The sequence below is a fragment of the Grammomys surdaster genome, unplaced genomic scaffold (genome assembly GCF_004785775.1).
Source record: "Grammomys surdaster isolate TR1022 unplaced genomic scaffold, NIH_TR_1.0 203, whole genome shotgun sequence".
NCBI lineage: Eukaryota > Metazoa > Chordata > Mammalia > Rodentia > Muridae > Grammomys > Grammomys surdaster.
Window position 1 is genome coordinate 7,627,440 of NW_021604648.1, and position 16,033 is coordinate 7,643,472.

Below are 16,033 nucleotides of genomic sequence, written 5' to 3' on the forward strand. Positions count from 1 at the left end.
GTGATAGGAGACAAGATCTAGCCCTTTTCATGCTGTCTTAATGTTGGTGTGGAAAGACACTATAACCAAGGCAAGTCTTGTAAGAGAAAAGCATTTAATTGCTGCTTGCTTACAGTTTCAAAGTTTTAGTCAATTATAGTCACGGTGGAGAGCATGGCTGCATGCATGTAGATGTGGTGCTGGAGAAGTAATAGTGAGTTTTACATTTGAATCTACAGACAACAGTAAGAGAGTGATCCAGTTGAAAACTCAAAGCCCACCCCTAATTATGCATTTCTTCCAAAAAGGAAACATCTACTCCAACAAGGACACACAGTCTAGCTAATCTTTCTCAGGTAAAGACATATCCTCATGACTAAACATTCAAATATATGAGCCTATGGGATCCATTTTTATTCAAACAACTACACATACCAAATTAAGTTTTATCTAGCAGTCTTATATAGATACACTATCATATCAGTTTATTAATGAGGAAACAGAACCTGAAGGAAATTAAATAAAGTAACCCAGATGGGTGCATGTGGATGTAAAGAACCCAAGTAAGACCTGTGTCTGCCTCTGAGCATATACTTACATCTAGTTTTCTGTAGTGAATCAGAAAAACTATTAAAAAGTAAGTATTTTGTCTTTTAGACTAACAGGATCATTTATTTCCTTTACAATAGGTCCGAGGAGCAGGAGGAAATCATATCACTGTTTTGATGGAGCGATCTGAGAGCAAAAGAAACGTGTGGATGATTCATGTACTCTTCTATCTGAAGGAAAAGACCAACAAAGGATTATCTTATCTACATTTTTTTGACTTGAGACTCAAATGTCTGATCATAGCACTGTATATAGCAAATAAAAGGCATAATCATGAACATCCTTTCTTCTAACAGAAGTTTAAAAATACTGACATTGCCATAGAATCCCCACAACAATGTAGCCCAAGAGTGAAGTTATATAAAATGAATTTTGTCTAGTGAAACAGAGGTAAATCTCTGGTGATTTGGTCATACAAAAGATAAATATTTTTATTTGTGATGGAAGAAATCCAGGCACATTTAGGCTTGGATGAACTATCTTTGAAGGGATCTGCCTTTCTATGTCAGCATTGCTTTTCTATCTAGCTATTCTCCCAGTGGGAAGGATGCTTTTGTATCATCTGTTATCAAGAGGAAACATGCTGTTCTAAAGCTATGTAATATAGCTGAAATACCTGCTGGAAACTCTAACTTTGCTCTGAATTCCAGCTGATGTATAGCTTTGGTCTCAGGCAGAGAGAGTGCTCAGCACTCCATTAGTGGTTACAAATTATTATTCTAAGACAATATCCATCCCTGTGATACTGCTCTGGATTCTGCTACCTTCAAAGTAACAGGTCATACTGATCACTGCCCCCCAAAAGGATTTAAATTGGCATTTTAAAAGGAACCTTCAAGCTGTATGTGGGCACAGTCCACTGCCATCATGTGCCTTTCACTTTACAAAATGAAATATTTCAATGCCCCCTCTAGCCCTTTATCTCTAGTTACGGAAAGATTGTTGTTGCTGCTGCTGCTGCTGCTGCTGCTGCTGCTGCTGTTTAATTGCATGACCCAAATCTTAACTGTTGTAGGATAGCAAATGACTATTTAGCTAAGGAATGCTGCTTTCCAAGTAATTAATGGAAGAAAAAGAATTGTGGTTCTCAAGCTTTTTGAAAAGGTTTAAATCTTGCTATTCTTTCTGTTTCACAGTTAGACATCAAAGCAACCTATATTAAAGACAAGGATAAGAGCATAAAGTCCATTTTAACAAAGAAAGTCAAGACAGAAGGAGAGATGATAGGAATCAGGCTAATCACAAAATGTAAGTGACAAGGCTAAGGTTTGAATCTAGGATTCTTTTTTACTTGGAAGGGAATTTTTGTCCTTCCTTTGACATTGTATAAAAGTATAATGGAATGTGAAAATGTAAGGTCGAAAGCTAAAGAAACTTTAGTAACATGCAAATCCAAGCACACATGTATGCCATATACCATATGTGTAATGTTGAGGCATTACAGACTCAGCCTCACAATCTTTATCACATTCCAAACTAAGAGGAATACCTTAAGTGTCCAGGGAGACATGCTCAAATCACTTGGGTTATAGTGCATTGAAGTCTTTCAGAAAAAGTACCATCTTTGACTTCATCTTTTTTCTGGGCTCTTGTAAAACTATTCGTACTGGCATTCATCTCCATATATATCTAGAACTTTCTAAGATCTGGCACATATGAATTTCCTTCCCATCCTGAATTTGATGCTTGCTTACCCTTGATGGTTTTAGAGAAAGGAAAAACAAAATCAAAAACAAAAAAGTTCGTTTCTACCAATTTCTGCCACTACAAAAAGAAAATGCAAAATCCACCTTCTCTCATTAATGTAATCTTGTCTCTTTATGTGCTCAACAATATGCTTTCTAAATACAGTGATAATTGTTCATTAAAAATATATTTACTAAAGAAGAATTAGGAACACTAACAACTATCTAACTAGTAAATAGTAACTTATGCTTTAAATAAATCCATTTGCATTCAAACTATAAGCATTATTGAATAAATTCATACTTAATTGGTTGATAAAACATATTTTGTATATCATAAATTTAGAAGCACTTTAAAAATTCCCTAGCCTTAAATACAAAATTATTTACCTTTCATATTTTAGTATTATTATTATAAGTTTAACAATGGTAGCGAATTACAAAAGCATAGATAGTACATTCTCATAGCCCTTATAAAGGATAAAAAATTATAAGAATATTCGACTGATCCCATATCACTTGGAAAATATGGAATTTGATAAGTCGTAAGTCACAAGAAAATGAAAACATTCTATGAGTGTAATTGAAATATAAAGAAAATTATAACCAAATATACAACTACAATGTGAATAAACTAAAAGGTCATTTGATTTTAAAAATGAACCCAACTATCAGAAAGCTCTTTAAAAGACTGAAATACAAGGAATCTAAACAAGAAAATGCACCTGTGTGTCAAAAGCAGACACTGCTACTTGTTACTGTATTTCCTTCTATTTTCTCTGCATTTTTCAGATGACAGCATATTTTTTAAGTTGATTTTATATTTCATAAAGTAAGGTTTAAGTTAATTTTCACATTTATAAACTCTTTTTTAACTATTTCATTTTGCTTATGGTTAAAATACAAGAGGCTTAGTGTAAAAGATACATTTTATTTATCTTTGTGACTTCAGGACATGGTATAGATTCTGACCCATTTCATAAACTAATTATCCATTTGTCAATAGCTGAATAGATTGGTTTTGTTTCCCCTCACTGGCCATCATTGTAAGTCATAGGTGCCAAATAAAAAGTATATAGAAAACTAGTAAAGGACATGGTGGTGAGATTTTAAGAGAAAAAGATAAAATGTAGGTTGTGTTTAGGCCCAATAATGGAGCAAGTAGAGATAAGTGGGGAAGAAAGAGGGGGAATAATGAGGAAGGATAACTAAAATTACAGACCTTTGTGGAAAAACCTATGGAAACTTAACTCTACAGAAGCATCCTAAAAACTTTATATCCATAAAAATAGAGAGAGAGTTTAAATGATGTTGCCTCAAAGCAGAAAGATAATATCTTTCTCATCCATCATGATCTACCATCAATAAAAAGCCTAGGCCAAGGTATGGGATATTTCTTTTCAAGTTGTTAATCCATAGGTGTCATAGACATATCCCTTCAATGTTACAAACTATTATTATGTTCCTGGATATCCTCAAGAACTTGATGATAAGATGCTATTTCTGAAGATACCACATAGCTAAATCAAAGAACCTAGAACAGTCAAGCTGGTACTGACCTTGAAATCTCATATTAATTGACTAGCTTTATATTGCTTAAGGGTTTTATGCACACTACTGGAAGTGAAGATTAATCAACAGATTTATCCATATTTGTTCTTTGTAAACTATCACAAAGAATGTTCTGATAAAATATATACACTGACATAATAGTATCATGAATGTTATTAATATGTACAACCACCTATATGTTTGATTTTTAAAATGTTTTACAGAAGGAAATTCATTCCTGGTACTATTAACCAGACTCAAAATTCATAGCGAGTTACATTATAGGTACTAAGAGAAAACCTAGTACTATTATTTTATTAAGTTCAATCCCTAGTTGAAAAATGATGAACCCTATTGGCAAATGGTGACTGATAAAGTAAGGAGATCAGTTTTCCTCAGGATGCAGATTCGAATAGATAGTCCTACACCTATGTAGATACAATCTACTCTACATGGCAAACTTGAGTTTAAAGACAAGAGTACATAAAGTTTGAAGTGGAAATAGTAGTGACAAGAGGAGAGGAATGGAAAGAAAAAGAATGGGGGCAGACTTGATCAAAACACATTATGTGCCTGTGTGAAAGTCTCACATTACAGTTTTTCTCAAATACACATTTTCCTGGTATACAATGTGATGTTTTGATATAACATACATTGTAAAATGATCGTTCCAAGTAACCTAATTAACATATTTATCCCTTAATTATTAATATATTTCATGTTCTGATATTGTTTCATGTCAAGTCTTTAAGCAAATGTTAAGCACATAATCCATAATCATTCATTAATCTCTATGATATAAATTATATGTCCAATGTGTTCATTATGCCTATATGGCTAAACTTAATGCTCTATAATCATCATCTTCCCAACCCCTCCATCTTGAATATCTCTGTCATACTTTCACTTATGAGTACAACACTTTTTAAATTCCATTTGCTAGCAGAGTATGAATTGCATATATTAGTGTATCTAATGCATTACATATAAAAAGACTCACTTTGCATAAAAATATTTGGCAAAAATTCCCATGAGTCAAGAGTTTTATCCACATAATAACATACAACAATAATCATGATGATTACATATTAACATTTTGCTCCAGGTACTGGACTTGGAGCTTCACTTTTCATTCATGAATTTGTTCTCCTATGATTGCATGTAGGAAATGTTTAAAAGTTACTACTAGTGACCCCATTTCCCAAGATCCATATTATGGCACACAATGCTGGCTGCTTTCCCAGAGGCTAAGTCTGGCACCAGAAATCCCAGGTAAGACCCCACCCTCAACTCCCCTTAGAGCATACTCAACAGTTGCAAGCTTACCCCATCCCCTGAGCTCCATAGTCTGCCCCACAACATCAGAAAAAGACATCTCCTTTCCTGGAGGCCATGCTGGTTCTAGATACCCCAGAGGCAGGATTGGTACCCAATACCACAAAAGTATTGCAGGCCACAAAAACCCCCATGGAGATAGCCCCACAGGACCTAAAGACTCACTGGTCACCAGAAACTAAGGAGATTTCAGGCCAGAAGACCAAAGAAGAAACAGAAACTAAGGGGAAAAAATCATTCAAAGAACATGCATCTGTCAAAGATAAACTTGAAATCGTCACCTAACTCTATAATGACCCCAAACCCAGATGACTAGAAGCCAGTGTAAGAACACAAGAACAGCCAGGGCAATATGGCACCACCAGAGCCCAGCTCCTACTACAGCAAGCCCTTGATATTCCAACAAGGACAAGAAAATTATCTTAAATCCAATCTTATGAAGAGGCCTTTAAAGAGGAAATAAATAAATTCCTAAAAGACATCCAGGAAAGTACAATCAAACAGATGGAGGAAATGAATAAAACTGTTCAAGACCTAAAAATGAAAACAGAAGCAATAAAGAAAACAGAAACTAAAGAAATCATGGGTATGAAAATCCAGGTATGTGACCAAGAACTTCAGAAATAAACGTCACCAATAGAATACACAGACTGGAATAAAGGATCTCAGGCACAGATGATACAACAAAACAAATTGAAAAATCAGCCAAAAAAGTTAAATCTAAAGTTACTAACATAAAACAACCAGAAAATCTGGTATAATATGAAAAGATCAAAACTAAAAATAATAAGAATAGAAGAAAGAGAAGATTCCCAGTTTAAGGACCCAAAAAATATTTTCAACAAAATCATAAAGAAAATTTTCCTAATCCCAGCAATTGGGAGGCAGAGGCAGGCGGATTTCTGAGTTCGACGCCATACTGGTCTACAGAGTGAGTTTCAGGACAGCCAGGGCTACTCAGAGAAACCCTGTCTCAAAAAACAAAAAAACAAAACAAAAGACAAAAAACAAAACCAAAAAAAAAAACAAAAAGAAAGAAAGAAAGAAAATTTTCCTAACCAAAAGAAAGAGATGCCTGTAAACATACAAGAAGCTCACATAATACCAAATAGCTTGGACAAGAAAAAAATCTCCCACCATATAATAATTAAAACATTGAATAAGCAAAGTGAAGAACGAATATTAAAAGCAGTGAGAGAAAAAGGCCAAATAACATAAAGGCAGACTTATCAGAATTATCTCTGACTTCTCATCAGAGAGCCTAAAAACCCAGGCTGGGCAGTTGCCCTGCTAACTCTAAGAGACCACAGATGAAAACTCAGATACTATACCCAGGAAAACTTCCAATCTCCATAGATGATCAAAATAAGACATTATATTATAAAACATAATGTAAAAAATATATCTACAAATCCATCCTTACAGAGGATACTAGAATGAAAACTCCAGTCCAAGGAAGTTTTCTAAGAAAAGTACAGGAAACAAATAATTTCACACTAGCAAAACAGAAGAAAGGTACACACACACACACTACCAAAATTGCCACCATCAAATTACCAAGAACTATCATTGACCACTAATCTCTCAACAACAATGGACTCAATTACCCAAGAAAAAGACACAGACTAATACAGTAGATGCAAAACCAGGATCCATCAATCTGCTGCATACAAGAAATTCATCTCAACATCAAACATAGAAATAACCTCAAAGCAAAGGGTTGGAAAAATATTTTCTAAGCAAATGGACCAAAGAAGCAATCTGATGTAGCCCTTCTAATATCTAAGAAAATAGACTTTCACCCAAAATTAATAAAGAGATGGGGAAGGACACTTCATACTCAACAAAGGGAAAAATCTAGCAATGTTGAAATCTCAATTCTGAATATCTATGCTAAAAATGCAAGAGCACCCACATTCATAAAAGAAATATTACTAAGGCTTATATCATACATCGGACCTCACACACTAATAGCAAGAGACTTCAACGCCCCACTCTCATCAATAGACAGGTCATCCTGAGAGAAAACAAACAAAATGAATAGAACTAACAGACATTATGAGTGACATGGACCTAACAGATTTGTACAGGACATTTCATCCATTCTCAAAAGATTATACCTTCTTCTCAGCACTTCATGCAACCTTCTCCAAAACTGACTACATGCTTGGTCTCTAAGCAAGCCTCGAAAGATTAAAAAAAAAAAAATTGAAGTAACCCCTTGTTATCTGACCACCATGGATTAAAACTGGACTGCAACAACAGAAACAACAGAAAGCCTACAAACCCACAAAAACTGAACAATCTCTCCTCAGTGACCACTGGGTCAGGGAAGAAATAAACAAAGAAATTAAAGTGGATGAGGGAGGGGACAAAATAGGGGTGGAAGTGTAAAAAGGAGGGATCAGATGGTGAGGAGATAGTTGGAGAGAGTACTTGGAGAAATAACTGGAAGAGGAGTCCATCTCTGGAACAAGCTAGAAACCTAGGACAATGGAAACTCCCAGGGATCTATAAGAATGCTAGCTAAGACTTCTAGCAAAAGGAGATAGAGAGCTTGGACCAGCTATCTCCTGTAACCAGGCAAGACTTCCAATGCAGAGATTGAGACAACAACCTAGCTATAATATCCTTCGACCTATTATTTGCCCTGCCAAAAGATGTGCTAGAGTAAACATGGAGCAAAAGTTGAGGGGGTGTCCAACCAATAACTGGTTCAGCTTGATATCCATGCCATAAGAGGGAGCCCCCCATGACACTGCTAATAGTATTCTGGTATATTTGCAGGCAGAAGCTGGCATAACCTCTATCAGAGAGGCCTCACCCAGCAACTGATGTGAACAGATGCAGAGATTCACAGCAAAACACTAAGCAGAGCTTCAAGAGTGCTGTGGAAGAGGGAGAGGAAGGACTGAAGGAGACAGATGGATTAAGGACACCACAATAAAACATAAAATCAGCAAGCCTGCACCCAGAGAGGCTCACAGAAACTGAGCCTCCAACCAGGGAGCCCCAATGGAACAGAACAAGGCCCTGTGTCATGTAGCTTGATCTTCACATAGGACTCCTAATATCAGGACCAGGGTCTATCTGTGACTCTGTTGCCTGCCTTTGGGATCCTTTATTCCTATGTGGCTGCTTAGTCTAGCCTCAATAAGAGAAGATGCACCTAGGCTTATTGCAACTTAATATCCCAGGGCAGGTTGATATTCATGAGAAGCCTCTCCTTTTCTGAAGAAAAACAGAAGAGGAATGAATGCAGAGACATACAGGAAAAGGACTGGGAGGAGAGGAGGGAGAGAAAACTATGGTTGGGATGTAAATTAATTAATTTATTAATCAGCAAATCAGTAAAATAGAAGATTGATTTAAATGTGTAAGTCAAGTAAGACTGAAACGTTATACAATAAAAAATTTATTACTATAGAAGTGTTGAATAAAATTGGATACTTCTGTTTACATGAAGCTTTTCATTTAGTTGAAGGTGCAGATAACTGTTAAAAGTTCTAAGTTGTTATAAATCAGCACCAGAAATGGTGAAGGTCATAATTAGGTGAGTTCCTTCAGAGACGTATCTGGAAAAGGAGACCATCATATAGGAATATTATCAGGAGAAATCTTATATACATATATATTTGGTGAATGAAGGAGTAGCTTGAAATGACATATGGACTTAAGTCAGTGCAATTTCATTTCTAAACTTTCTCAGCTGACTCATAAGGAGGTCTAGAGCTGGTATTGAAATCAATGGGGTCTAGACTTGTCTCAAAGTGAGAAATATTATATACCACTATATCAGTCATTGGATATTAGCTTTTATGAAAAGCAAGTGTTTTAGGTAAAACTATTGAAGTCAGTTAAAAGCACAAGAGTCAAGCTGAGGGGACCATACTTCAGCACAGAAGCTACCATCATCCCTACAGTAATGTACAAATGCTTCTCTCTGTGACTTGAGAAGAAAAACCAAAGAAACCTAGTCGTCTATGCTTTCTGTCAGCTAGATATCCTTAATTTAATAATAAATTAGAAAAAATGCAGGATATTGGTTGATCCCTTTCCCTCGCATAAGAAGAGTTTGATGTCACAAATTCAGTTTCAATTACATCTCTATTATTCATTCTCATTTCCTGTGACCATCACTTTATATCTTCACTAGTCTATGTAATTCATCTAACTCAGAAACTCTTTACACCAAAATAGCCCACAATCACCAAACACTTTTTAAATTATAAGAGCAACCGTAAACTATAATTAATATTGTAGCAAGCATTGTCAAAAAACCATCTGACTGAGTTAACTAGGTGCATATTATTCACTGTACTAATAAAAATAAGCAGTCCTAATTTTTCTAACTGGATGTCATCCACATGTCATAATCTATCACATTGCAGGAATCCTTTATGGATTTCATGTCACCAGAGACTGAAGTCTTAAGGAATTCACAGATCCAAATCCAAGTAAGAGATTATAAGCCTTTTAATATAAATCTGTCTTCAGCCTACTGGTCATCATAGTTCTTACATATTACTCATTTTGGCACAACTAATTGTATTTGTCTTTTTCCATTAAAGGTATCTTACCTATCTCTCCATCTTGCTAACATCAATATCCTATTTGTCTCAGCAATTAATATAACCCTGGCAATCATTTTGGCAATGTTGCCAATTTTGAATCAGTCAGTTAAGCTCTGCTACTGAATGCCTGTTGTTTCAGGGTTCTATCAATGCCCTTTTAAAGAAAGAATCCATTTCTATTACATCCAGCCATCATTACCAGACTGTTGCCAAGGGCTTGTTTGGTCCTTTTGTGATGCTGGTTCCTCACATTACTTTCTTGGCTCTATTAACTCTTTTTTCCATTTGATCCATTTTAGTACCATCTGGCGGGTCTGCAGCATTTCCCTTATGTGGACTATCACTTTCTCTAGATGTCCAAGATCCATGGTGTCACCAGGTAAACTTCACCTTCCCAAGCCTTTCCTGATGTTTTAAATTGCATATTATAGAAAAGTATATTTGTAATCATTTTTGAGAGCCTCTTATCCAAATATATCATTCTGTCCCTTTGAATTCTATTCTACAGATACCACTCCATATATATTCCTGTGTGTTGTTAATGAATGTAGACTCTCAAGTTTTATCAAGCTTCATCCTCATATATTTTGTAGGCACCACACCTCCTTCCACATAGATTGTGGTTTGACCCTATAGTCAACATGAGAGGTGACTAAACAGAAGGGCAGCACATACTCCTGAACATAGTAAATGTTTGTCTTTCTACCAATGGTAATACAGGAGCAGGAGAATTTAATAGGAGTGACTGGGTGCTCCTCTGTGTACATGTTTCTAATATATAGAATTCCATGCTGCAAGATCATAAGTAATTGTTGCCTCACCCTGCCTTAAGAGTCTCCCATTTTTCATCCATGACTTTGATGTTGGCATTATAGACTTGGTGGAAATAAAACTTCCATTCTTTTGGAGCACTGTCATTCTCATGATCAATTCTCTAGATGGATTCTCAGCATCTTCTGGGCTTTAGTAGATAAAAGTCTCTTATGTGTTGCCTGAGGAGCCCTTTGGCTTTCAACCTTTAAATTCAATAGAAGATTAATCACCTATACTCTTCCATTTACTTTGTCTGATGCATCAATGTCACCTGGTTAAAAACTATCCAAGTCTACTCTGCAAGTCTCTGTTCAGATTTTGAGAGCATTCACATATGTTTTTCAGCTATGGGAAAATTTTAAGTAAATCTGATCTACTATTATTCTAATTCAAGGTGTGTTTGTTTATTTCATTCTCTTGAAAACAAGCAAAATTTTGTTATCTTTATTTCCTTCCTCTCTTTAAAATCCCTACCTCTCACTGTTCAAACTCAGTGTTACATTTCAGAAGGCTTTTCCCTCATGTAGTGTCTAATAAATGTTATGGAATGATGTGTGAGATGTATATCCACCTACAGCAACAGTTTCTGCCCTCCTGCCTCTCCTATATGTCCAGTCACTTCTCTATCTGAGGCCTATTGCATATGCTTTTACAAATCAAATGAATTAATGATAACATCTTAAGTTCTGATATTTATAAAAGAAGACCTTTATTGGTCTTTAAACTGGAGGCTATTCAATGAGACTTCTGGCCCTGCCCTGAGGGAGGGTTCAAGGGGAAAGGGCATGAGCAGGGAGGAAGAGAACTGCCACTACCTCTTCTGTTGCTGCTACTGTTGCTGCTGCTGCTGCTGCTGCTGCTGCCACCACTACTGCTACTGCCACTGCTCTGGTGCCCTAGCAGACACTGCATTCACACCATGCTGTATAGGCAGAGGGCTGACTAGCCAGCAAGCAGACTGCAGAGGAGCAAGAGGAACATCTGGTGGAGAAAGCTTCAAGAGTGTATTCTCTTCCCAGGCAGTATGACAGCTCTTGTGATGGACGCTCTCTGACAATAAAAGATAAATTCTCACACATGTTTATTCTTTCTGGATAGAATCTTATATACAGTTTTGGGGTGGGTTGGGTCTGACAGCAGGTACTTCCTATTGACTTTGGCCTTAGATGCCTTATCTACCCAAGAAGGGACTTGGGGATGCTGCCCCTACATGACTGACGGCCACAATTCTCTCCATGGGGGCTGTGGCTACATGACAGAGGTCTAGAGTCGGGAGCAGGTGAAGCTCCTACAGCCCCTTCTGGGTCTCTGGGGGAGACCCTAGCTTGACCTTACCAGGCTTCCTCTCATGGTCCACAGATCTTCTTTGTCAGGGACTCATAACATAATCTTTCAGATGCTGAGGAATCATATACATATTTTAGAGATCACAAAAAAATCATAAGTGGCATAGTGTATTAACTTGTGTGAAAATTCTTTATAGTCTATCATGCAACCAATTCCAATTATCTGAAAAAAACAGCAACCACCAAAAGGACATAAACCCTTGTCTTAGAGTTTATATTATTTTTCTAACCAAACTTACATGAGGATGTATTTCTGGATGGTGCTTTTACTGCCTCAGAAGAAAAGGATGAAAAAACTAGTTCTGTTAAATGTGCTCCTTTAAATGTGCACTTGCTACATTCTGCTCAGTGTATACTTTCAGTTATTTACAAATATTTGTTCATTTCAGGTGACTTGTAAAAGAACAAAGAAAGGCAGAGACTCATTTTAAAAATGTTAAAAAACAAAACAAAACAAACAAGACAAAAAACTGAATTTTACAAAGCTTGTATTCAACTATTCATTTAATCAGTATCTTTCTATCGGAGTGTTTATTCTTCAACAACACAGACCATATCTCTTGTGACCCTAGTACCTTACAGATACTATGTATTTAGTAACTATTAATATAATACTTTTAAAAGAAAATGAGTTCATACATTCAGCTTACATGATCACAAAATTTAAAAATAGTCTCTTAATTATTTTCTATTGCTATGATAAAACATCATGACCAAGGCAACTTATAAAAGAAAGCATGTAATTAGCTTACTGCTAAGAGCTCACATCTTGAAACACAAGCATGAGGGAGCTAAAAAAGAAAGGGGAAGTGGGGGAGGAGCTGGCTTGGTGTTTTGAAACAACAAAGCTCACCCATAGTGGCATACTTTCTATTCCTTCCCGAAGAGTTCCACCAAAACCAAGCATTCAAGTGTATGAGCCTTATATGAGTTGAAAGCAGCAGTTGATGGCCTTTCCAAGATGATTCACACCCCAGAGTTGGACTTGGACTTAACCAACGCCCTGCAAGCAGACAAGCCCATGACTTTAGCCACAAATGCATTTTGTGCTTGGAAAAGATTATGGGGCGCTGAAAGACATCGTGATCAACACAAACCCAGCCTCCCCACCACTGTCCCTGCTTGTGCTGCACAGGCTGTTCTGTGAATGCTACAGGATCCTGCCCACTGTGCACACACATTCGTCTGTCAAGAATGTACCTGAAAATATTATCAAGTGCTTTGGGGAGCAAGTCCTGCCACGAATATCAGCTGGGTTTCACTCTGATTTGGAAGAGCATGCCCAAGACACAGATGAAGTTCAGTGTACAGTATACCCCACTGAAGCTGAGAAGAGAACATTGAACGTTTCCTGTTTTGTTTGGCCAGAAGCAAAAGGATGTCAGCCCAACCCTCACTGAAAGCTGGGTGCATATCACCATGTTTCCGCCGAAAAAAGGGAACAGTAACGAAAAAGCAGCCATGTTCCTCTCTATGAACTCCGCTTTGAGGAAAAGCCCATGGCTGGCTAGGAATGAGCTCACTGAGGCAGATGTGGTGCTGCGGTCCATGCTCCAGCTGACTAGGGTTAGCCATGTGGCAGCACCCACAAATGTGCAGCGGTGGCTTAAGGCCTGTGAGAACTTGGCTTCCTTCAGCACTGTCCTTCAACTCCATAATTGAATTCAAGCAGCTTGTCTTCTTGCAGAGTTCAATTTAAGAATGGCACGGCTTCTAGACAGTTGTCAGAAAGAGACTTAGCCAGTTGTCAGGCATCAATAAAAGCACTCATATGAAAAAAAAAAAAATACGAGCCTAACGGGGGCCATCCTCATTCAAAGCAACATAGATGACATGATTTTTAGAAAACGTTGGGGAGGGGGCTAGAAGTGGACTTGAGGTGTCTTTTGCTGTGCATTAATTATTGAGATACGGTCTCTCACAGAACCTACAGCTTTTTATTTCAGTTAGACTGGCTCAGCATCAAACCTCTAGGATATACTTGTCTACCGCTATCCTTCTCACCCAGCATTGAGGTTAATGGGCTACCATGTCTTGCTTTTACATGGATATTGGGGATTCAAACTCAGATCGTTATGCTTGCTAAAGGTATATTACGTTGGGTGACCCATCTTCTCATTACCAGTATTTGGATTTAACTTAAACCTATAAATTTTCATGTAAATTATTGTTTGAGTAATTATTATTAGAAGACATTATATTAACAACAATTATTATGACTCATTCCATATAGATAGCAGTATTTATACAAATATATATAAATATACACTTGGTATATGTATAATTTTAAAGTTACTAGTATATTAACACAGAAATATTTTTCCATTAATAAAAGTATCATTGCTTTTGATAAATTGAAAGCAAAATATACACACCATCAAAAGTGTCTATAATTAACACCAAGGAAACAGATTTGTTTCATTAAACTTTAACTTAATATTTTTATAAATCTTTTTTGAATTAAAATGCAAACTAAATTAAAATACAAGCTAAGACTTCAAAGCTTTTAATATAAACAACTGACTTCAAACAACTGACTTTATTTAAGCTCTGCTTTAAGCATGTTTCTTGACTATATTCCATTTTGCATTTAAAAAATATACCGTTACTTTATTTTGTTTTCTTTCTCCCCTTCAAGAGTGCTATTCTTTATTTTCAGTCTTGTATGACTGGTAACATTTTTGATCAATGAAAAGCTTACTGTTTCCCAAAGTAATGAGTGTATAATAAAGCTGTTCTACTCCAACAATTAAAAACATTTTATTGTGCAATAAAATAGGTTTCTTTTTTCAGCATCAGCTACACAACATTAATTTAGACACTAATTTGCACATGATGTATTATTGATAGAATTGTATGAACATTTATTACTAAAATGCATATACATATGTATTAGATTATATGTTGTATTTAGATCACATAAATACAAAATCTGAGTCATTTTTTCAGTTCAATGTAATGAGTTTTTTTTTCTTTTTGAAAAAATAAGCATACAGAAGTAAGTCTACAAATAAAGAAATTTACGAAAGATTGACTATTTTGGAAAGCATGTAAGTCAAAATGAAATGCGATAATTTGGAAAGATGCTAAACCAGAGCTCTTAGTCAGGGCCCAACAGTTTTCTCTTTTATTCAATAGAAATGCAAAATATGAGCAGAAAGACCTGAACTTAACATCTGTTATATCAAAAATGTACCTTGCTTGCTTGCTTGCTTGTCTTCTTTATTTTCCTTTCTTTCTTTCTTTCTTTCTTTCTTTCTTTCTTTCTTTCTTTCTTCCTTCCTTCCTTTCTTTCTTTCTTTCTTTTTTTTCTTTCCTTCTTTCTTTCTTTCTTTCTTTCTTTCTTTCTTTCTTTCTTTCTTTCTTTCTTTCTTTTGTTGCTGTCATTGCTTTGTTTCTTGAGACAGGATTTCCTCTGTATGGCAACCCTAGCTGACCTTGACCTCAATCTGTATGCCTGGCTGGCATCAAATTCAAAGATAGCCACATTCCACAGCCTCCCAGGTCCTGGGATTAAAGGCATGGGTTTTGAAAGAGCTTAAAATTGATCCTGTCAAAGAGACTCTGAATCACAAAGATTGGCTGAGTCATTGTTCATAGCGTTCTTCCTTGCTGTATGCATCAATGGATAGGGTTGAAAGCCAATTCTTGCGCATTTTGCAGACTGATTTTTTTTATATGCTTAGGTGAAATCAACAGATCAAAGTTTTAAACTCTGCTCAAGACATATGAAATGTTTGTACTTTGGAGAATGTTTGAATCTGCAGCTTCTTCTCATGTCCCACTTCAACTTAGTTACACAGTTTAGCTTCAGCCATGTGTTCCAGGCCCTATTGTGACAAATTAGTATTGGCTGTTGTGCTTGTCTATTTATTAACTGCCATAAGTGTTATTCTTTCCTCCCTGAGCACTCTGAGAGTAATAGAAATGTGTGGTAAAGTTAAAGGAATAACATGAGATGAGAAAGAAGATACAAATCTCAAGCCCTTCCTGCTACTATAACTAATACCTAAGAAAATTATTTGGAATTTTCAGGGAAATCGATGGAACAAGTACTCTTAGCTGTGGATCCGATTTCCAAACCTTTGAGTATATAATCTGAAGTAAATGTAGAGGCCTCAAGACAAACAAACAAACAAAA

General features: G+C 36.2%; 1 pseudogene; it reads left to right on the forward strand.

The window, feature by feature from the left end:
• Nucleotides 1-12,820: 12,820 nt before the first annotated feature.
• LOC114623893 lies at nucleotides 12,821-13,554 on the forward strand (annotated as a pseudogene).
• Nucleotides 13,555-16,033: the final 2,479 nt, after the last annotated feature.